This window comes from Pollicipes pollicipes, unplaced genomic scaffold (genome assembly GCF_011947565.3).
Source record: "Pollicipes pollicipes isolate AB1234 unplaced genomic scaffold, Ppol_2.1 Scaffold_7261;HRSCAF=8764_pilon_pilon_pilon, whole genome shotgun sequence".
Taxonomy (NCBI): Eukaryota; Metazoa; Arthropoda; class Thecostraca; order Pollicipedomorpha; family Pollicipedidae; genus Pollicipes; species Pollicipes pollicipes.
In genome coordinates, this window is record NW_023597054.1 from 31,988,743 (window position 1) to 32,006,038 (window position 17,296).

Sequence of the window (17,296 nt, forward strand, 5' to 3'; positions counted from 1 at the left end):
ATAAGATGTGCCTGCATGTATCTAGTAACGTTAGCAATTTTACTGGGATTGTTCCGACCACACTCCCACGCCCCCTTGCATCCCATGCCGTCTTCAGCCAGCGCATTTCAACGTCCTGGACATCCGTACATTCGCTATTGTCTATCAGTCATTTGTGGTGGCGGGCAAATAAATATGCAGCGCATCCAAAAATATCCCGCACTCTGCCTTTTGCGTTATTCCCGGCCGACGTGAGGTCTCATGCATTTGATTTAGGACCTGAGTTGAGCTAGCTCACCCCGCGCCAGCTGCATGAACTCCAGTATCTGACACTTTTGCGCACAGTTGAACTTTCGAACGCGTAACAAGCTTCGCAACATCACGTCGGGTTCAAACTTCACGCAGGCTGGCAATTAAATACAATCCGGGCTCCTTCAGGGTGGTTATCTGACGCTTCCGTGTTTGAGAGAAGGTTGGCGGCAGCGCCGTCTTATTGTGTTTTGCCCATTCACAACAGTCTCAGTGCGACCAGACTGCGATGCGGCCTGCAACACTCACGGAGTGCGAGGTGACTGGGTTTGAACAAGCGACCTGACCCAACCTAGCACTATTGGTAGACTTTCTCAGTCAGTCTCAACGCGTAGACATGGACTGGTGGTTAGACTAGAAAGTAGCTTCGTCTCTTCAAATTCGTGTAACTGCAAGAAGGTTGCCCCATTTTGCATTAATGTTGCCCGTAAGCGTTTTCTGTGCGGCATTGCGCGAGGCAGATCCGCCGTTGTTCATAAGCTCAAAACGGAATGCTGTGTTCTCCGCAAAACCCATGACCAAGTCGGGTGATAGTCCCGTGTGGTCAAGTAATTTTAAGACGGCGCTGATGGGTACTTCTGGGGATTCAGGCATGCGTCATGTACGTCATGTTGACGTGCTATGGTGATGAAGCGTGGATGATCAGCTGTACAAAACTATCACGGCCAGCTCCTTATTCAAGACGTCAAAAGGAAACCTGTGGCAAAGAAGTGATGTTTCTTTCGTCGATAACAGGTAATTCTGGGCTCAGCTGTTTGGCTTGCTTTTCTGTTGTTTGGTGTGTCCGTTATGCGTCCCGAAACACCTGACAGGGGAAATCAGTAATTTAAATGTCTCTTCCTTCAAACGCGAACTCCGGTTCCTTTTCGTACGGGTATGGGAGCGAGTACATTCGTCTAGTGTTGGCTTAAATCGTCTAGTGCCTTTAACCCAGCTGCGGGTCGGAATGGTCTGTTTCATATTGGAGACTGAAGTCCGTGGACGCATCTATACGTACGTTGACGTCACTGCGTATTCAGCTATGCAGGTGACAGGGAAACCAGATCGAGGATCACTGATCTTAACAATGGGAGCTTTGTACCTCAATACATAACATTCCGCCAATGAATAAGCATCAGCTGCATTCCATTATGAATCGTTAAGTTGCGAGGCACGACACTGATGGTTGTACCGCTGAGAACCGGCCGACCGTTGTCGGCCTGTTCCAGTCACCGTTTCCACTTGTGATGTACGGCTCGGGGACGTGCACGCACCCACGCATAGCTACCGGTTCCTGCCCGACTGCTGGATCGGCAGCGAGACCAAAGCAAACGAGCGGGCAACCGCGCCACCGCCCTTCGAGACGTCAAGAATAACAGCTTGCAGTTTTGTCTCCGGTGGCTGAAAGCCGAAGCCATAGGTATGACCGTGATCAATAGAGGGCACGCAGAGCGGGGCTTTGCGAAGCGGATGAAAGGGTTGCAGTGCGAGAAGTCTCGTTCAGAGGCATAGTTTCACAAAATAAGTGTGTGTGTGTGGGGGGGGGGGGGGGATGAATAGTGAAACATTACCCACACTGCCTCCCAAATATGTCAACGAACAGGTTTCTCCCCAGATTTGCCCCACTTTCTTCCCTAAATTGCTGAAGGGGAGGGGTGATGCTCACCCAACTGAATAGAATACCACACCCGTGGTCACGTTGTGTGTCTCCATATCGCGTTGCTTTATGAACAAAACATCGTACTACATATATGTTGTGTGCATTTCCTTCCATCACATTTTTCGTGTACGTCTAATGCGTGTGTAAAATTAGTCACATCGGTTGTCCTCATACACTCCATTATCTGATTGTACCATATTTCTTTGCATGCAGATGCCATTGCTGGAGTCCCAGTTTTGGCACGCCCAGTGGTTTTCATTGTCTTTGTGCGAAGCTGCAATTATTTTGCCGGGAAGGCTGGAAGCGCTTTCTCAGGTACTGGGTGAGGTAGCAGAATATACGTCCATAATTTTCAAGTTGACAAAAACAAGATAGGGTGAGATAGGGTAATATTGACAGTCTCACGTGATTGTAAACTGCTGTCTCCATATTATTACAACTGTGGCGACCGGATGTTTAGAGTGTGGGTGTCTGGGGTGGGAACTTGACTGTGGCACATTCAGATTTGCCTATGACTTTGTGCCATGCTTTGGATTGGCTACGTTCGAAACCTTGGACCTTGGGGATGCACATTGTGTGCGCAGATTGTTTTGAAATTGATATGATTTTTGGGTGGAGCGTTATTCGCGCCGTTTGCGTTCGAGCATTGAGAGACTACGCCTAGAGACTAGACTACACATGTCCTGCCGTTGGTTATACGGACACCCTTGACCGTACAGGTTGTGAGGCTTTGGTTTGAGTTGAATTTCTACTCGATTGTCAATCGTGATGTCCTTCTTTGAAAATATGCGCAGTAGTCGTCGTCTCCAGGCTGTGCCCACGCTGGTCATATTCACGCAGGTCAGTTTTCCGGTATTCAGTGGAGGACACACGTGAAGCCCTTCGCAAAAATGATTTTCACCACCCCCGCCCCCTTTACAGGTGCAGCCTTAGCTGTTCCCGCCCCCTCCCCGCGACCCGCTGCACGCAAGTTTGGAATGTTGCGCCTTCTGCCCGTGTACACACCCCTCTGAAACATATACATGCCGTCTGAAGCATGGCTAGCTCTGAATAAATTCCCTATTTCTGTAACATCCAGGGTAACTCATCCACTTAACACAACTTATCCACTTAAAATAAGCTAATATGTTGTTACCATATTACCCGGCCATTTCGGTGTAACACCATCATTGTTGTTAAAATGGAGGTCAACGCCATATCCTAACCATATAACATATAACATATCCTAACCATATATAACATATCATAACCATCCCCTAACGACAAACTATTGTCTGCAAGGAGTGAGCGGCACATTTTGTTAGATGTCAACACATGCGCCAGTGCTTTGTTTGCCCATTCAGTTGAGAAAAGCCAGGTTGACGACACTGAGTGTCACAAATACTGCATGGGGTAAATATGACAGGATGCCTGCATGTCGATCTGGAAAGTTAATTTACACGAGTGAGTTGGCAAAAATGGGGATTGTAATTTGCCATCAAATGTTAATATACTGTATGATGACGTGATCATACGATCGTAAGCAATTAAAAAGCAAATGATAGCTACCACTCTCACAAACGCGCATCTCCCCTTATCCTGGAGCAACAACATTGGAAGCGAATTTTGAGCCCGCGACGATGGCAAGCATAAATGTTGCGGTCAGAAAATGATCAACTGAAGGCGACTAAGAGTATTGCCTTATCAGATGCTGTGGGTACGCGCACCAAGGTACTATAGCGATATGCAGCTCACTTAGGGCTTGGTGACTTGTCCGTCTGTAGAAAACCTAATTTTCTGGGTGATATTTCGAAAATTATGTCCATTGTTTGCGCTCGTTCTTTCTTCTAATGTCAGTCATCAAAATCCATCATGCGATTTACGCCACTTTTGATGTGAAAAGCACATAGGGAAGTCATCCGCAACACTATTAACAATCAGGAGTTAAGTTTTGTTGAATTAATGTCTGGTTTGTGTTTTGTAAGTCAATCGCATCTTCAGCGATGCACCTGTCGTCCGTTCCTGTATTCACGACCCTTTGAAATTTGCCTGTCCCCGCCAGGCCACCTGCCTGCTTCGATGGGTTATTCCACTACTGCCCGTCGGCTCCTGTACCTATCAAGCGGTAAGTACTGTAATGTTTTTGGAAGATGTCTCTGTATTCAAGGCTATCAAAATTTCCGTAAGGTATTTAAGTGAGTCACGCTTTGCCTTGCATTGATCTGGAGAGTGATATAGTTATGTACGCCATCGGGTTGCATACTGTACAGGCTATGCAAACCAACAAAAGAAGACATGCTGTCTTGTTATGTATGGTCGTGGTTCAAGTAAAGTGACCTTCTCCGTAATTTTTCGTATGTTTTGATTTATACCTTGAAGAAGTGATATTTCACCATTGGTAGATTATGAACCGGGTTGTATGACTGGTGTGTAGCACTTTTCTTTCAGCTCTAAATCAAATGTTTTAAAACCTTTCTGTTTCAAGTATGACGGTGTAGCTGACCAATGCAGCTATCTAGAACATCCTAATCATTGGTACAACACTGGCTTCTTTTTGTGGTTGGCACGTTGCCACTTTGGATTTGAGCTCCTAGCCCTTTTCTTCTAACCATTCTCATCACAGAACAGTTGCCCTGCTTGGTGCCAAGTATGAAATATATGGAGAATAGAATAAACAAGCGAAGGCGATTGCTTAATGCCATGTCCATGAAAGAGCTAAAAAGATTACAAAAGACGTCTTGTTTCGTTTGGCACCTACTCAATATTTTGCAGTTGCATATCTGGCCCAATGGGACCGAATCTTAAAGTACCAGACACGTAAAATGACAAGTGACTACATCAGTTATTCGGGAGCAAAACGTAAGTGCTCTTTCAATAAATATAACGACATTCCACGGTTTCGCTCCTGCTTCTCCTCGTTTGATACCCTTATTTCAGAACTGGTACCAACTTAGGTCCCCGTCTAATACTACCAGCGTGAAGAGCAGTTCCACGGCAAACATTAGTGCTACAGTCGAAACTTCTATCGACAAGAGAGCTACATTACTTTTACTGCCAATACATGTCCACGATGTAAGTGCTACGCGACAAAACCTATGATACAAAACGTATGCTCGTCATTTCTTCTTCTGCAAAGTTGTAGCATTCCTTGCTTATAAGCTACATTACTTCTGTTGCCAAGAGCTATGCGTGGCATTGCTACACGATGGAACTTATGCTTCAACATCTTATGCCCGTTATCGCTTATGCTGCAAAAACCTATGCAGTCGTTGCTTATACACAACGTAACTTCCTCTGCAAATGCTTATGCGTTACACTTGGCGCTAAACAACAAAACGTATGCTTCAAAAATGTATACCTATCCATGTGTTTGCTGTGAAAACGTGTACAGTCTTACAACATACGGAACATAACCCCTGCTGCCAGCATGTAGCCGAGAAGTGCATGATGCGTGGACACCTAGCAAGGATTAAGATCAATTAGTAGGTTAGAACGGTGTCTCCACTGCGCAATAATACAATTAAAAGCTCGTGGTGCGGATACATAAATCATTTATTCATCGTGTTACGATATTTTGCCATTTGTCGTGCTTGGTGTATGAGTGAAGCCTGTGGTTTTGGCGGGTGAATCCCAACGCCGGTATGGCTTTCAGGAGTATTAGTTTTGTCGTGTAAACATGGAGCACTAACGCCCTATACACGTCATTGTTGTAGATGTAATTCGCAGTTGAGTGAACACCAGGCCGGGGATGTAGTCTCATATTCAGTCGCTCATCTGTGATATGAAGATGCGTCACGCTCGGAGAAAATGCCGGACTTTGTTCAGTACCATTTGCGATGGCACATTGTTTTCGGTTGCGTATTTTCTGGGGCTATTTATGACATTAGACAGACACGCTCACCCGCCCAGAAATACCCACTCACGCAAGCAAGCGTGCACGTCGCTTCAAGTCCACGGGGTATATCCACGCAGTCACATCTGGGGGCAAATGCAGCAAATTACTTATCGCTGCGGACAAATGCCTTTCGTAGAGCGGGATGTTGGCGGTCCGCGAGCAGATCAGCCAGCATTCACCCATGGCACAGTTATACTGATGACAAATTTGAAAACCATGTATCAAGCATTTGCTTTCTTTGTATCTTCGTGGCTGTGTTGACTTGATAATGTTCGCTATCGTGTCTTGAATGCGCTTTTAATGTTCAGTTGGATAAGCTACGGTTTAACACGGGCTCGGGTAGGGATTAAATTTACTCCCTCGAGGATTTTTCCGGAATGGTTTCCATGCAGCGCGGCATAGCCGGTGAAAATTTTGCATAGCTCTTGAAAATTGAACAGCGGATCTTGTGGTATCAAAAGTTAGATTTAGCATGTAAGGTCGTTGACCTACGGCAGGTCAAAGTCAGGCCATGGATTCAGGGAAGTCAATCTCTAGGGAATGGTTCAATCTCATAAAACAACGGAGTGTTAGACGAAGCCATACATCTATGAGATATTTTCTTAGGCAACACGACAATTAAATGACCAAATCCCATTGATCTAATGTCAGGTATGAGGGCCAGACCAATGTCAAGACCAACCTGTTTTATTATTCTAGGGCTTGTTATATGGGGTAGTATCTGGTGCTCATTTCGAATTTATTGATAACAGGAACCGCATAAGACATCTTTCACCGACTTCTTAAAGGACATACTAGCTCACTGACCTAAAATGGTTCATGTAAATACTTCGCTTTTAGGAACATACTGCCTAGTGTAATGTTTGTCGGTTATTCAAATGCAAAACCCAAAGCAGTCTTCTCTGATTTTGGTCACCATGGCTTTCAAAAGGTCAAACACGGTCAGTGGTCTTAAGTGAACATGTGACATTTTACCTAGAACAGATATATAGGTTCTAGGGACACCTCGGAGACCAGCCTGGAGATTGAACTTCTTTGACCTTATTTGACACAAAAGTCATGAGTTAGGGATCTTAAAATTTGACCGAAGTAAGTTCTCGTACGGGTCAATACACGCTGTGAATTCCGCGTCTCTACACTTATTAGTTCCTGAGATCTCAAAGGTCAAATTGACCCTCAACCCGAGCGAAAGGTATCCAACCGGCCGCCCGGGCGCGAGTCAAAATAGCGCGGGGCAATCCTTCCGCACGTAGTTACGCATTGCTTCAGGCTGGCATACTCCGAAAATAAAAAAATGGATTGAAAGACAGCGTCAGTTACGAAAAGTGGTACCGTCACCTGCGAAACTAAACAACGCACACACAGGCTGAGCCCCGGAGACAACTTGATAGAGTGGTCTGCTTGGGAAAATATTTCAATTCCGAGCCCATTATATGCTCTCTGAAATTTCCGATAATTTTCTTGACACTGGCTGCTTGGCTAAACGCTCCCTGGCCGGAGAGTCGGCAGTAAACACTGCGCCGCTCCATGCTCTGAGACGCTCCGCGGCCGGTGTTTCCGCGAATCTCGGCTAATGTATCGCAGGGGTCGTCCGGGCAGCCATAAATTACAGCCGACGCGTCGCGGCTGCTAATCTACCGGTGAACCACTGCCATTACCGATCGGTCGTGCTTACTCAGTGACATCTCCTGAGAGGTGAAACTATCGTGCGAGACGACACTGCCAGCTCAGGCTGGGGATGAACGTTATCAGACGGTCCCCTGATGAGACCGCCGACGTCGGCCACCGGCGCACCGCCGGCCTGCCAGCTTCGCTCGACACCAAGCGCTATGGCCAGGCTCAGCGGCGGTTCCAGCGGGTTTTTCCAAAGGGTAAACAAATATGTGGGCCTTCTAAGAATATCTAAGACCCTCTCTTCTCAAAGACCAACTCCAGATTTCCCCTAGATTACTCTCGCTTAAAAAATCGTCCCAAGTATGTAATGATTGAACAGAATCTTCTTTTGCCTTGCAAGGCTCCCAGTCATTCTATACGGGCCCTCCTCTTGGGCTGGTGGGCCTTCCTGTATGTTTTGCAAAGGGCCTCACATGCACGATGAGACCTCTTTCGGACCATTTGGGTCTCCTATCGACCAAAAGAGCCTGATAGTGGCCACGTATGGGGGCGCCATGAGGGGCAGACAACGTCTCCTACGCGCCTTTGGGCCCTCCTTTTAGTGCGATGCACTGTTCAGCCTCGCGGCTCTCGACCATCGGGCCCCTGTCGACATGATGGGACTTACAAAATTTGAAATGGGCAAAAATGGCCAATTCCCCCATGACAAGAGACAGCAGGCGGCTGCTTCCTTTGCCACTTAGAAGAGTACCCATGGCCAGAGAGCTTGAATCTAGACCACAGGGATTTCACACTAGCCCCATGGAGCTTGCACAAATGTTCGGTATATATGAGAGTAAGAACCCGGCGTTATTGATTCAAAGGAAATGCCAGGGTGCTCGACGTTTGTATTGTTTATGTTAAGGTTTTTTGGTAGGTCGCACGCTCATGCTGTAGCATTGCTGAATAAGTGCAGCTCGGTAGACTGGATGCATGTGCTGCCACTGGGATTGCATGGACATGGATGCAGATTAACGTTAATGGGAAGAAAAACATATGCGTGTTTAGCACAAGAGCTGCACCAAACAGCCCATTGACACGACACGCTGATCTGTCTCAGTTCGTGAGCTTAGGAAGGGCGCCGGTCCATCAGGCTTGAGTGGTGAGCTCAGTCCGTGACCTTAGGAAGGGGCGCCAGTCCAGCAGGCTCGAGTGATGAGCTCAGTACATGACCTTAGGAAGGGCGCCGGTCCATCAGGCTCGAGTGGTGAGCTCAGTCCGTGACCTTAGGAAGGGGCGCCAGTCCAGCAGGCTCGAGTGGTAAGCTCAGTCCGTGACCTTAGGAAGGGCGCCGGTCCATCAGGCTCGAGTGTTGAGCTCAGCCCGTGACCTTAGGAAGGGGCGCCAGTCCAGCAGGCTCGAGTGTCGAGACCCGGAGAGAAGCCAGGTGACAATCGAATGGGGAGCTCTGGTGGAGGCAGCAGGGTCGAGTGTCGAGACCCGGAGAGAAGCCAGGTGACAGTCGAATGGGGAGCTCTGGTGGAGGCAGCAGGGTCGAGTGTCGAGACCCGGAGAGAAGCCGGGTGACAATCGAATGGGAAGGTCTGGTGGAGGCAGCAGGGTCGAGTGTCGAGACCCGGAGAGAAGCCGGGTGACAATCGAATGGGGAGATGTCGTGGAGGTAGCGGGCTCGATTGGCAGGCCTAATTACGTGTAGTTAGAAAAAGACAGTCTATGAAGACTTCTTGAAATACATATCTTACGAAAAATAAGCGTTATTGACCGGTTGCTAGCAAAATGTTACCAACGCGACTTCGAGAAAGATATTTAAGATTATATGTCGTCAAACTAAGACATTTCAAATATTATCGAACTGTGTAAAAATGACTTTTACTTAGATTTGGACTTCCAATAAACATTCTGTTTGTCTTCATATTATATGCATTATCAATTTATATATCCATCACTGAAATATTACATTTTGCCACTCAAAGCTTCAGCACCGCACAACGGCACACAAGTTCTTCTAGAGAACCTTAGTGGCAGGGGGGGGGGGGGGGGAAGGGCTCTGGGCACCCCTAGAACAAGGGCTAGATAAGGCGCCCTTCGGCTGCTCCTATCTCAGGTTTGTTTCTGATGCCCGAATTCCCACATATACTTGGGGATTGGGGCTGCCCCTTGCCCTCCTCGGCCATCCATGAGAGCCTCTTTTTATGGGAAGGAGGCATGCCATCGAGCTCAGGCGGTGAAGTCAAAGCGGGGAGGCAATAAGCGAGACCAGGTGACAGACTAAAAAAGGAGATCAAGTGAAAACTTGGATGGTTAGCTCAACATCTCGAATTTGGTGTTCGTGCCCGAGCAGAGATCAAGTGGAGGGCTGGCCAGCAGGAGACAAGCGCTCGAGTTGAAATGGCGAGTTCCAGCTGTTTCTAAAAAAGAACCGTCTAAAAAGCGCGGCGAAAGGCTTTGGCAGCCCGCACCCACTTACCTGACTACTAAGCTACATTTATGCCATTTCCTCCAGGCTTCCCGGAAATCCGTAAGCTACACCTGTGCATGCGACGCAATCCAGACCCGGCGAGCGTCGCGTCTGTGTACCGCGGATGCCGTAGTCAGCGCGGCATCCGTGGCGCATCAGATGGCCACAGGAAGCTCAAAATACCGCCACACCACACTGCATAGTCCAGCAGATCGTGATTATGCTTTACCTGGAACAGGGGATGCGGTGAGCAGCCGGTGCAGCTGGAGCGGCCCCCGGCCGGCTCACATGAAAGCTTCCAAAAGCGGGCCTCATCTGCCTGTGCAGCGCCTGAAAAAAATAACCGCCGATCCCGGCTAAGAGCATCAGAGCAGGAATCCAATTTCGAGTGACGTGTGTTTTCAACACCATGCGGCCGGCGGCCGTGACTGTTGAAAGGCGCCGCCGTAGGGCTCGGGCCTGGCAGGTGGCGCGGGGGTCACGTCAGTGGGGCCGGGAGCGGTCACTCGGCTTCAGGTCAGCGCTCAGATGACGCGGGTGTCAAGAAATGTAGTCGCTCAGACGGAAGCGGAGCCGAGTTGGCCTTCCTGTGACGGAACGACGGAAGTATCTCACGGGGGCGGTGGAAAAGGCTCTGTCAGCAATGTACCTTTTGCTCCACAGAAACTATCCGATGATTCACTTTTATTCTTTGTTTGATTTTGACATCCTGTGTTGACTTTTTCGTGCTTCTCATCCGTTACATCGCTGGGCTTATGATAAATATTCCGGAGGCCAGGTGCTCCTACAAAGCATATTTTGAACTAATTGTGAGCATATTTTGCCTGACGTTGTTTTGCTTTCAACGATAGCACCTTCGTTTTCTAACCTACAAAATATTTGAAATGGTTTTTTGAGTTGCCTGCACTCCGTTTTAGTTTTTACTCAGACACCTCAAAGATCCAGCTTCAGAATTTTTGAACCGTAGGCGCTTTGCGTTTTAGTCAGTTGAAAACTAGGAGCGTTCTGGTGATGAGTAACCTTTTGGCGGTTCAAACTGTTTTCAAGCACTGCTAATTTTACATTTCTAATTGCTGAAATTCTAAATTCTGCTATTCCTGTTATTGCTAGTTCTAATTTCTGCCCATTGTTCACCGATGTCCTGAGCGAAAATTGAAAAACTGCTGATGGCACGTTCGACTGAAATGAACGAACTCAATGACACTGAACATGATACGTAACCACTTAACTGAATTAAATGCATAAAGAAGTACGATATCCAGGCTCTAAGCAAATAATCAATATTAAGTCAAGTGCTTGTCATGCCAGCCTGCTTGAAACAAGGCCCGAATAACTTCTTTCACCATTTTATGTGGATCCCTGTCTGTCGGCAGACTGCCGCTGGTTCTGTCCCAAACTTGTCACCATTCCGCATTCACGTGGTAATGTAGGGTTGTCTGAAGTCATTCTGTGACATTCCATGGATTTGAACTTGATGGGACTGCACTTTCAATATTAACATGTATGTAGTAAAGCTGACCAGCAAAACGTTAGGTGCGTTATTTGGAACATTCTTTAATGCTTGCCGAGACATGAACCTGATCTCAAATAACCATTACCCACTAATGTATTTCAGTCATTTTTCATTAGCATTCATGTCACAGCAACATCGTGAATAGATAACTTAAGGTCATAGTCAGGTCAGGCCAAATCTTCAAAAGTGCTTAAGGCACTGTTACTCTGCGTTTTACTATGCACCTACGACCAGAACATTCCGCCTTTGCCACATCCGGCTTGTCGATCCGTTTGGAGTTCGGGTCGGCACACCTTGCAGCTAGGTCCACCTAGCGTTTTATTCCGGCATCGTCGATATGATTTCCCAGCCTCTATATCGCCCAAGTTCAAGGTTAAGAATGGTCATGGATTGACTTCAGATACCCTCACATTACACCTTGAAAGTAAATGATGGTTTGCTTTGGCTTAAATCACTATCAATCTACAGACATTGAAAACGGCTGTACCACAGCAAAAGAAAGAGGTTTAACCCAGCCCGGCTCAGCCTGTCAAGCTAGGCATTGCAGATAATTTCAAACTAGTATAGATATTGTAAGCAATGCAAGGATTTAGGGCTCCATGTTTTTTAGCTTAGCTTTACCACATCTATTGAAGAAATAGCAGGGGCTGCACCATTGTTGAATAAGAGCATAACACCGCAATACCGTCAACACTAAATAGGCACCCAATGTCAAACTAGTCCAAGCACAAAAAGTCTGCCACTAGGGCCTCTGAAGTTTGGTCTGCATATTCGCATAGTTAACGAAATGCAGAACCGCAAAAACTATTGGAGAGCCTTGGTAGGCAGTCGGACCCACACCGCTCTAGCACCCTGTCCGGCTCCTCGCGCCCTGCCTTACTCACGGTCGTGCTGTCGAGCAGTTTGGAGTCGGTTCAGCGCACCGACCTGCAGCTTGGTCGCCCTGACGTTTTATCGGTCATTTTTGTTGCATTTCACCGGAATCAGGCGCTTGCCGAACAAGACAGCTTCGCAGACGTTCTCGTCTGTGCCGCGGAGGCGAACGACCACCCGGATTCCGCGGCGCGGTCCCACGGTGGGCCGGTCAGCACTCTGGACATCCCAGCCTCTCCTCTCAATTAATATCCATCTTAATGACGGATTCTGCGTGAGGACCCCTTTGTACCCCGGCATTAGGTCATGTTTCTCACGAGCAGCGCCATTCCAATGAATCCTAATTCGCTTGGCACCGTCGGCGGGTTCTGCCGACGCCCGGAGCGCCACAGCTTCATCTGTGTGGCGCGTACCTGCCAGTTACCTGTGTAAACAGCGTGCCCCCGGCGGCCGCCAGACTCGCCGGCGCTCTCAGCCGGTCGCGGCGTCCGGCACCGACCCGTCTCCTCGAGAGCGCCGCGCTCTGTTTACCGTCACGTTGTTCGTCCGGGGAGCGTTCGAGTGGGTCGGACGGCGGCCCGCCGAGCCGTCGGCTTGAAAAAGGCGCCGGCGCCCGGCGGCGGGCGCGCGATGACGCCACGGCGCTCGCGCTCGAGCTGGGTGGGCCTCACTGGGGCAGGCAGGGGGAGGGGAGGCTTCTGAAGTAGGCTCTGCCGGCCGCTGGAGCGGGGTTAACACACCTGAGGCCGCTACCTCGGCGGCTCACGTGTCCGCCGGGTCGCCGGCCGGGGATAATGTGTCGGGATTAGCCGGGCCGGTCCTGTCGGACGCCGGGCCCGGACCACACCGCGCGCCACGCTGGTTAGTATGCGCCGGACGGCCGGGCTCGCGCCGCGCCGTCCTGTCGCCGCCGACGCGATTTCTTACGTTCGCTCGGCTTTCATTGCCGATCCATCGCGATCGGCGCCGACAAATTGATTCATTGTGGTGCGACGCCGCTGACAAACGGCGAACGCGGCGCGCGCCGCGACACGAGCCGGCCGGCGCGCCATTCATCGGCGGTTTAGCGGCGGCACGCGCGCGGCTGCAGCGGCCGGCGACACGCGACACCGCGCCGCGGCCGAGACGCGACGGCCGCCGCTGTCGGCCGGCCCCGCCGCCAGACGGCTTTATCGCGCCGACACGTATGAGCGGGGCCCCGGCGGCGGGCGGCGGCGCGTATGAGAAGGCAGCGCGGTGGCAGCGGCGGCGGGCCGTGGCGTCCGTTCGTCCCGCCACCGGCGCACTCTGCAACTGGATCCGGCACATGATGGATGAGCCGCGCCGCTCGCCCTAATCAACATGCCGCCGCGCTAAAAACAAATCCCTCCCGCGCCACACCGCGTATCATTTATCAGTTTTCCCCCCAGTTACCCGGCGTGTTGCCCCAATAGAGCGGCCAGATCGGCGGTCGGGGCCGGCGATACCTGTTTGCAGGCGGGTACAAATCGGCCGCGGCTGAAGGGGTTACGGCCGGCCGCGGCCGTGGGGGCCATTAGGCGCGGTTGGCTGGCGGCCGGCCGACCTGTTGCCCCCACGAGGACTCGCCGAGCGTGAAACGGCCGCCCCGTCGGCCACTTCGTAACCGGGGAACGCGTGTGAGAGCACAAAAATGTAAGGGGCATAACAGGAAAGGGCTGGGGTGATGGCCTGTTACGGTTCGTTGGATCGAGGTGCCAACAGGACTACCGTCGCTTCCACGTCCAACCAGTCGATGCCTCGCCTGTGCGACAGATTGCAGGACGCCTTCACTCCTAACTGGGTGTCTTTCCACTTATGATCTCGTTTGCGCTTGCTTTATGGGACATATAGCTACCTGGTTGTGCCCGCAAGTAAGGCCCTAGAAGTAACACCATGCGGCAATCGACGCAATCGCGCCTACTTTCCAAGGACGCACCTGTCAACGTGTCTACTGTTCTTGGTCGTCCTCGAATACATGATGAAGGTATGGACTCGCCATTGTGACGCTTGCCGGGTGAGATTCGAACGTGCGAACGTCTGTGTAATTGACGCGTCCCTACGCGACATACCCAGGAACAACTTCCGAATTCATTGGCTCGGTGCCGTCATTTATATATCGTTAATAAACCCATCCGAAAGTAATTATTTCTCGCACTGCTCTCACATGATAGCTTTTGACGTCAGCTCACGGTCATCTCTGGCTTACCCATGGGGTCTCCTCTTCACACAGGCTTACCAGACCACACCACTGGATCCTGCCATCTTCAAACGGCACGGACATGCTATGGAGCGGAATATGTACGTGAACACGTGAATACGTGACTCATGATGAATGACAATGCATATCCATGGTGATGGTGATGTCACAGCCCGAAATGTTAAACACTTTTGGATGCAAGGCTTTCCGGTGTCCTGTATTTTAATCAGGTCCTCACAATCTGCTGTAGGCTGGTGGTAATTTTGTGCTGGCAGGAGATGTTCAACTCATTTCGATCCATGCGTAACTTGATGGTTATCGCCTTCTGAATTACTTACGCCAATTTCGGTAGGCAAGGCAATGGTCAGAGAAAAGCTGGAAGCTCCACGCACGCACCGCATCTATACCTGAACAGATTGGCTCAGCACCGCATGCACGTGAGCCCTGTGTTGTACTTGGCTAACATCTGGACAATTCAGACGACTCAAGGTTGAGAGGAGATTGCGGCATTCTCTTAAAATGCTACTCCGCGCATCTTCACCGATAACTTCCAGTGCAAAACAAACGGGCTGCAAGCAAACATAACTGACCGCACGAAACAACACAAGAAATCATTACTCCGTTGAGACGAGCCAAAAAAGCACACAGCAAGCCCGAGAGCGTGCCACAACAGCACTCGTGCTCGTGGATGGCCTTGTCCTGTGACCGGCTGCACGCACCGGTCCGGTCCGCCTGCCCACAACCTGGGCGCGGCGGGACCAGCGGCGGCCGCCACCACCGCCAGGCTGGTCGGGGCCGGGCCAGCGCGGCTGGCTTGCCGGCGGCCGCACGGCCCGCGGCGCCAGCCGGCCGTGTCGCTGGGTCGGGACGGCCGCGTGACGGCACAGACCACTGCCGATGACCGATAGGGGGCGCTGCGCGGCCCGGGCGGGGCCGCCGCCGCTCTCCGCTCACTTCCGGCGGCGGCATTGTGACCGCGGCCCGCGGAAAAACGAACGGACCGCGGCCGGTGCGAGCATTTGTTGACTCGCGCCTAAACGGCGCGCAGGTGAGGGAGGCGGGCGCAGAGGGCGTGTTTTTGCAGGCGGGCAATGACGAGGACCACTCTCGAAACGAAGCTCGCGATGATTCCACTCGGCAGGAGCGGCGCTGTTTGTTGTTGTAAGGCGCAGATAGGTTTGTGAGAGGTTTACTCTGCGAGATAACGAGGTTTTCCAGGCGACAACGAGATCTGCCTCGGCTGGAGAAGAAATCGGAATGCATTTGTTGGGGCATTCACCACGATCCCCACACACTTGACGTAGAAGCGTATGCTCCAGAGACCATGCTGCATTTGGTTGCGCGTACAATAAACGGCCAACACATAGCTACATCGTGCAATTATCATCCTGTAGTTTGCTTGGACGGTCAGGAAGAACAGTACATCTCATCTAGGCAGATAGAGGTTCAAGCAAAGCGATAACGTCTGAAGTCAGCAACATTTGCCACGGTGGGTCCTCGTGATCTGTCAGTGCCTGGACGGAGACATTTATAGCAAGCACATGCATCTTGATTGTCCGACTTTCTGGGGACCCCTGAAGTGTTCTGCTCTCAACTAAGGCATCTGCGTGAGCTTGGCAGAGGTATTCACATGGCTGGTTAAAACAAAGATGCTTTATCGACACCGGCACTCCCGACGGATTATCCAAGGAGATAGAGAGGGGGGGGGGGGGGGCACACACATTTTGACCCGCCTCCTTACATGCAGGGTTCTTGAGTCAGTGCCACAAGTTTCCCGAGACATAGTTTCACAGCCCCTCGCTTGTTGTCCTCTCCATGTCTGCCCACATCGAGCTTTAATTACATGTGTGACAAGTGGAAGTGTGTCCAGTGACATGCCATCGCGTTGTTCTAGTCACGGGTGGACCCAAGGTCAAAGCGTGTCCCGTGAGGTCAACCCATGCTCTGGTCATATGTCGACCTTGGCATCTATGGGGATTTTAACGTCTTATACAACGTCATATCCGTGGTCATATGCTCAGTTACGTGTCGGTTCGGCAATCAAGGTGTGTTCGGTGACGTCACCTGTTGGCTCGGCGCCGTCGGGCGTTTCGTAACGTCGCGCCTATCCTGCAGCCGCTTCATATTGATGACGTCACACCTGTCGATCAGTTAAACCAATGGCTATTCGGTGACGTCACACTGTCGGCTGGGATGCAGTCAAGTGTCGGATGCGGATCAATGGGTGTCGGGACAATGTGGCGGCCCGGAGGTGACCGGGGCGGATGACGGATGGCGCCGGCACAATGACGAGCTGGCACGCCGGCCGTCCGACAGCGACGCAGACCCCCGCCGCCGCTCATGAATACGTACAATGTCGTAATTAGACATCAATCAGTGGTAATTGACCGGCTAAGTTTTGCAATCAGGCCGCCTATTGCGGCAGCACGGGCCACGGGGGCAGCGGCGAATTGTTTTATTGTCAGCCGTCCAGGTAATGCATTGGCATCAGCTCGGGCTCGGACCACACCTGAGCACAGGATTTCAGCCGCTCGAAGCTCCAGGCTCATCAGAGCCTGGACGCCAGGGGTGGGCCGGCAGCTGGGCCCCAGAACGGGCCGGCGCCTCGTCGAAGGGGCAGCACCTTGCGCCAGCCGCGCGCCGTTGCCGAGGCCGGCTCCGGGGCTTTGCGCCGCGCCACCACAAATGCCGTGTCCGCTAAGCCGGGTCATCTGGAACAAAGCCACCGGCTGTGCAGAGATTTCCTCCACGGGGAGACTGGCAGTCTGTGTGGCGGGGTAAGCCGCCCGCTTAGCGCTGCAACTATTCTCCAATCTGAATCAGGCCACGCCACAATTTGA